Source organism: Oryctolagus cuniculus, chromosome X, assembly GCF_051225735.1.
Source record: "Oryctolagus cuniculus isolate XC-2025 breed Fujian yellow rabbit chromosome X, ASM5122573v1, whole genome shotgun sequence".
Lineage (NCBI taxonomy): Eukaryota > Metazoa > Chordata > Mammalia > Lagomorpha > Leporidae > Oryctolagus > Oryctolagus cuniculus.
This window is the reverse complement of record NC_142888.1, coordinates 45,871,540-45,878,955: the sequence shown is the minus strand read 5'-3', so window position 1 is coordinate 45,878,955 and position 7,416 is coordinate 45,871,540.

Below are 7,416 nucleotides of genomic sequence, written 5' to 3'. Positions count from 1 at the left end.
GCATCCCAGGTGCATTAGCAGGGGCATGGATTGGAAACTGAGCAGCCAGGACTTGAACCAGGGTTCATATGGGATGCTGGTGTTGCAGTGGGCTGCTTATCTCATTGTGCCATCATCCAAGATGTCCCTTCTAAGCTCCCGCAGATGGAAGATTCTCTCTCTCTCTCTCTTTCTCTCTCTCTCCCTCTCCTTCTCTCTCTGTGTAACTCTGACTTTCAAATAAACAAATAAACCTTTAAAAAAAAGAAAACCATTATGCTTACTGACATAAGCCATTCCTAAAATGACAAATATCATATGTTTTCTCTAATATCTAATATTTAATGTAGAATACAAAAACATGTACAGGAATGAAATAGATACCTTGAGAGTTCATTGTTGCTTTTATCCCTTGTTTATACTCCTGTGGAACTGTGGTCTTTTCATTTTTTTTACTTGTTCAATATTATAGTTAGTGGTCATTAAACCTATGATTGTTAAGTTGACTGAAATTATGTTTTTGCAAAAATCAAAGAAAAGAGAAAGGAAAGAAGAAGGGGAATTGTTGGAGGGAAACAGGGAGAGGGGTAAGTACTGTTATCTTTTTAGAGCTGTACCTGTGATGGCTGGCGCCGTGGCTCACTTGGCTAATCCTCTGCCTGTGGTGCTGGAACCCTGGGTTCTAGTCCCGGTTGGGACGCTGGATTCTGTCCCGGTTGCTCCTCTTCCAGTCCAGCTCTCTGCTGTGGCCCGGGAAGGCAGTGGAGGATGGCTCAACTGCTTGGGCTCTGCACCCGCATGGGAGACCAGTGTAAGCACCTGGCTCCTGGCCATTTTGGGGGGTGAACCAGCGGAAGGAAGACCTTTCTCTCTGTCTCTCTCTCTCTCACTGTCTAGCTCTGCTTATCAAAAAAAAAAAAAAAAAAAAGAACTGTACCTGTGAAATACATGAAACTTTTTAAAATAGTAAATAACTTTAAAAGTTCATGATTGGTAGTTTCAACTTGACTTATTTTTAGAGTATCAATTTGTATGATATTCTTAGCATTTGCTATAAGTATTACATGAGAGTACATAACATGTGTGTATACATGTTTCTTTTTTTTATTTTATTCTTTTTTTTTGACACCCCCCAAATGGCTGCTATGGCAACCAGTGCACCTCGCTGATACGAAGCCAGGAGCCAGGTGCTTCTTCCTGGTCTCTCATGTGGGTACAGGACCCAAGCACTTGGGCCATCCTCCACTGCCTTCCCGGGCCACAGCAGAGAGCTGGTCTGGAAGAAGAGCAACCGGGACAGAATCTGGCACCCCGACTGGGACTAGAACCCAGTGTGCCGGCACCACAGGCTGAGGATTAGCCTAGTGAACTGCGGCGCTGGCCATATACATGTTGCTTATAAAGCACATATATTAGAATTTTATCTTTTTCATTTTAAATATAGAAAACTTATTTTCAGTTATATATAATCATCTCAATAATTTTCCTAACATACATTAAAGGTCAAATCATAGTGTGTTATAATTTTGTCTTTAACCACCATTATTTAGGAAACTCATGAGCATTAAGATGATCTACAGAATTTACCCTTATTTCTATCCACTTTGAAGTTCTTTTTTTTTTTTTCTGAGGCTTCAAACCTTCTTCGGTTATGGTTTCTTTTCTTTTTTTTTTAAGATTTATTTATTTATTTGAAAGTCAGAGTTACACAGAAAGAAGGGGAGGCAGAGAGAGAAAGAGAGAGAGAGGTCTTCCATCCAATGGTTCACTCCCCAGTTGGCCTCAATGACTGGAGCTGTGCTGATCTGAAGCCAGGAGCCAGGAGCTTCTTTCAGTTCTCCCATGCTTGTGCAGAGGCCCAAGGACTTGGGCCATCTTCTGCTGCTTTCCCAGGCCATAGTAGAGAGCTGGATTCGAAGTAGAACAGCTGGGACTTGAACCGGCAGCCATGTGGGATGCCAGCACCGCAGGTGGTGGCTTCACCCGCTGCGCCACAGTGCCAGGCCTTTTTTTCTTTTAAAATAACTTTCTTTAGCCACATTTTTTCTTTTCAATGTTTTATTATGGTACTTTATCACCTCTCTATATTATTCATATATATATATATATAAAATTTTATTCCCAAGTGTTTTGTTAAAAATGTGATATCCATTTTAATCACTTTAGTGTATAATTCAGTGATATTAATTACATGTACAATGTTGTTAAAACATACCCATTTTTACAAAAATTTTCATCACCCCCAAAATACAACTATTGACCAATCAAGCAATGAACTCCTTCTGTTTCCTGTTTCTCCTAAACCTTGATCAACTCTAATCTACATTTTGCATCTGTGAATGTGCTTATTCTACATATGTCATATAAATTGAATCACACAGTACTTTGTTTATGACACTATTTTCAAAATTCATCCACATTGTATAATATACCTGAATGGCATTCCTTGTTATGGATAAATATTACATTTTATGTCTATACCATATTACATTTATATATTTCTTGACTTATGGTTAGTTGTGTTATCACCAGCTTTTGGCTACTGTGAATAGTATTGAGATGAACATTCGCATGCCAGTATCCATTTGAGTGCCTCTTTTCAATTCTTTCTTGTGTATACTTAAGAGTAGAATTGTTAAGGCCATGGGGTAATTCTGTTTTGACTTTTTTAAAAGCCTTTTTTTTTATTCAAAAGGCAGAGTGACAGAGAGGAAGGGAGAGAAACAGAATCATACAGGCAGACACACACACACACACACACACACTGACAGAGAAAAAGAGACAGAGAGAGAGAGAGATCTTACATCTGCCGGTTCACTGCCCAATGGTTGCAATGACCAGGGAAGTCCCATGCTGAAATCAGGAGAGCCTGGAATTCCGTACAGATCTCCCACATAGGTGGCAGGTGCCAAATCACTTGGACCAGGTTTAGCTGCTTTCCCAAGCACATTATCAGGGCTCTTGATGAGAAAAAGAGCAGACAGGATTAAATCTGGCACTCTGATATGGGATGTCAGCATTGTAAGCAGCAACTTAACCCACTGCACCACAATGCCAGCCCCTATTTTTGATTTGTTTAGGAATCACCAAACGTCTTCTGCTATAGCTGCATCATTTTACATTAACAACAAACTGAGGGTCTCAAATTGTTCACATCTTCACCAACACTCATTATTTTCATTTTATTTTGTTTTGTTTATAGCCATCCTAGTAGATGTGAAGTGGTATCACATCATGGTTTTGATTTGCATTTCCTTAATATTAAGGAATATTCCTTAATATTAATCATCTTTTCATGTGCTTACTTGACATTTGAATAGCTGTCCTGAAATTAATATCTATTCAAGTTTTCACCATTTTAATTAGGATATTTATTCTATTTTTTAAAGATCTATTCATTTACTTGAAAGTCAGAGTTATACAGAGAGAGGAGAGGCAGAGAGAGAGAGAGAGGTCTTCCATCCTATGGTTCACTCCCCAATCGGCCACAATGGCCAGAGCTGCACAGATCTGAAGCCAGGAGCCAGGAGCCTCCTCTGGGTCTCCCATGCAGGTGCAGGAGCCCAAAGATTTGAGCCATCTTCTGCTGCCTTCCTAGGCCATAGCAGAGAGCTGGATTGGAAGTGAAGCAGCCAGGTCTTGATCCGGCGCCCACATGAGATGCCGGTACACCAGGCCAGAGTGTTAACTCATTGAGCCACAACACTGGCCCCTAGGTTGTTTATACTTTAGTTTAAGAGTTGGTTATTAAGGCTGGCGCCGCGGCTCACTAGGCTAATCCTCAACCTTGCGGCGCCGGCACACCGGGTTCTAGTCCCGGTCGGGGCACCGGATTCTGTCCCGATTGCCCCTCTTCCAGGCCAGCTCTCTGCTGTGGCCAGGGAGTGCAGTGGAGGATGGCCCAAGTGCTTGGGCCCTGCACCCCATGGGAGACCAGGAGAAGCACCTGGCTCCTGCCATCGGATCAGCGCAGTGCGCCGGCCGCAGAGCGCCGGCCGTGGCGGCCATTGGAGGGTAAACCAATGGCAAAGGAAGACCTTTCTCTCTGTCTCTCTCTCTCTCACTGTCCACTCTGCCTGTCAAAAAAAAAAGCGTTGGTTATTAAACCAATATGAGATATATGGCTTCAAAATATTATTTCCCGTTATATGAGATGCTTTTTCATTCTCTTGACAGTATACATTGTTGCATTAATATTTTTATTTTAATAGTTAATCCTTATTTCCCCTCTGCTTCTGGTGCCCCATTTAGAAATCACTGCCAAATCCAAGATCTCTACGTTTTATTTAAAGAGTTTTATGGATTTCGTCCCTACATTTAGATCTTTGATCCATTTTTAATTCTGTTTATTTATATCTACATGAAAGGCAGAGAGAGAGAGAGAGAGAGAGAGAGAGAGAGAGATCCTTCCATGTGCTGGTTCACAATCATAAATGACCATAACAGCCAGTACTAGAGACCAGGTCAAAGCCAAAACCCAGAAACTCTATCTGGATCTCTCAAGTAGGTGACAGGATCTTGATCAGCTACACCATCATCTACTGCCTCCCAGGATGCATTAGCAGGCAGCTGACAGCTGCATCAGAAGCGAAGCAGCCAAGACTTGACCAGGCAATTGGATATGGGATGTCAACATCACAAGTGCAACTTAACCTAGTATACCACAACACCTACCCTGATCATTTTAGTCTGTCTTGAGTTAACTTTTAAAAGGGTTCAAAGCATTATTTTGTATGTAGATGCCCACTCTCCTTAGTATAATTTGTTCAAGAGATTGTTCTTTCTCCTTATTGAATGGTCTGGGCACCCTGTCTAAAATCAACTGGCTATAAATGGGGGGAGGGGTGTTATTTCTAGTATTTCAATCCTAATCCATTGTTCTGTATGTGTATCTTTATGCCAGTATGACACTATTTTGATTACTGTAGTGAATTTTGAGGAGGGTGAATCCTAATTTGTTCTTCTTCAAGATGATTTTTACTCTTCTTTATACATTGAAATTTTATGTGAATTTTAGGATGGCAATTTCTATTTCTTTTCCTTTTAAGATTTCTTTGAAAAGCAGAGCCACTGAGAGGGAAAGGCAGAGGCAGAGCAGAGGCAGAGGGAGAGGGAGAGGGAGAGGGAGAGGGAGAGGGAGAGGGAGAGGGGGAGGCAGAGGGAGAGGGAGGGAGAAAGAGAGAGAATCTTCCATCCACTGGTTCACTCACTCCCCAGATGGCTGCAATGCCAAGGCTGGTCCAGGTCCAAGTCAGCAGCCAGGAGTATAATCTGAGTCTCTTACATGAGTACAGGGGCCCAAGTTCTTGGACAATCTTCTGCTGATTTCCTATGTGCATAAGCAGAGAGCTGGATTGGAAGTGGAGTGGCCGGGACATGAGGTGACATCCATATGTGATGCCAGCACTATAGGCAGAGGCTTTACCCACTGTGCCATAAACGCTAACCCCGGGAATTTCTATTTGTACAGAAATTACTATTGGGGTTGGGTTAAATGTGTGCATCATTTTGGATATCATTGCCACAAAATCTTCCAATCCATTAACATAAGCCATCTTTCCATTTATTTAGACCTTTTTAAAATACATGTAGCAATATTTTTGCAGTTACAGTACATAAGACTTGAGCCTCCTTAATTACATTTATTGCTAGATACTTTGCTTTTTAGATTTACTTTTATTTATCTGAAAGGCAGAGTTAGAAAGAGAGAGAGAGAGAGAGAGAGAGAGAGAGAGAGAGATCTTCCGTCTATTGGTTCACTCCCCAAATGGCCGCAACAGTTGTGTTGTGTCAGGCTGTGTCAGGTTCTCACATAGGTGCAGGGGCCTAAGGAGTTGGGATATCTTCCACTGCTTTTCCAGGCACATTTGGAGGGAGCTGAATTAGAAGTGGAGCATCCAGGGATCAGACAACACCCACATGAGATGCCAGCATCACAGGCAGTGGCTTAACCCTTTATGCCACAACACCAGGTCCTACCCTTTTTTTTTTAAGATTTATTTATTTGAAAGTCAGAATTACACACAGAGAGAAGGAGAGACAGAGAGAAAGAGAGGTCCTCCATCCTCTGGATCACTCCCCAATCGGCTGCAAAGGCCAGAGCTGCGCCGATCTGAAGCCAGGAGCCAGGAGCTTCCTCTGGGTCTCCCACGTGGGTGCAAGGGCCCAAGGACTTGGGCCATCTTCTACTGCTTTCCCAGGCAAAAGCAGAGAGCTGGATAAAAAGTGGAACAACCAGGATATGAACCGGCACCCATATTGAATGCTGGCTCTGCAGGTGGTGGTTTTATCCACTATGCCATAGTGCTGACCCCCCCCCCATTCTTTTTTGATATTATTTTAAGGATATTGTTTTCTGAATTTCAATTTTTGTATCATTTGTTACTGGTATATAGAAAAAAATAATTCTGTGTGTTGATATTGTACCCTGCAATATTATTGAATTTTATGGACTCTAATAGCTGTGTCTGTGTCTCTGTGTGTGTACTCTCTAAGATTGTCTAGATATAAGAATATCACCCATGATTATAGATAGTTTTACTTTTTTGTTTTTGCATTTTGATGTCATTTTTTCTTATCTTTACCTAATTTCCTGGTTAGAAATGCCAGAACTATTTTAAATTGTATTGGCAAAAGCAGTCATCTTTGTCTTGCATCTGATCTTAGGTGAAATATTTTATGATTTCTTTTTTGAGCATTGCGTTACTTCTTGATTTTCCACATATAAGTTTTATCATCTTGAGGAAATGTCTTTCAATTCATAATATATCAAATGTTTTCTCATAAAATAGTGTTGGATCTTGTCAAATTCTTTTCTTGCAAATTTAAGAATTTATGAAGGAATTTAAGAAGGAATTTAAGAAGGACTGGTATTAATTCTTTTTTTTAATTTGGTTTAATTTGCCTTTGAAGCAATATACTCCTTGACTTTTTCTGTTGAGAAGTTTATGGTTACTGATCCAACATCTGTGGTGGTTATATTTCTATTCAAATTGTGTATTTCTTTTTAATTGGTTTTTCTATTTAGTGTGTTTCTCTGAATTTGCCCATTTTGATTATGTTATCCAATTTGTCAACATACAATTGTTACCACAATCATTTTTTAGTCTATAAAGTTGGTAGTAATGTTTCTTATTCCATATATGATTTTATCCTGTAAATGGACCAAAAATTACTTCTTTATATTGGTTATTTACTCTTCAAAGTGAACTAAGATCCATTACTTCCAAAGCCTGCCAGAACCAAATTCAATTTCTTCAAATTTACTTATTTTAAGCATAGTCTAAATAAGCATATTTTAGCCATTTATACTCTGCCTATTGTGAATACCCTGCAAACTCTATACCAACATTGGTAGTTATGAGTGAATTAAGCCCCACAGATTTAAAGACCCCAAGGTTCTGATGCATTTTGGAGCTCTCTGATTTAGAGAATTCC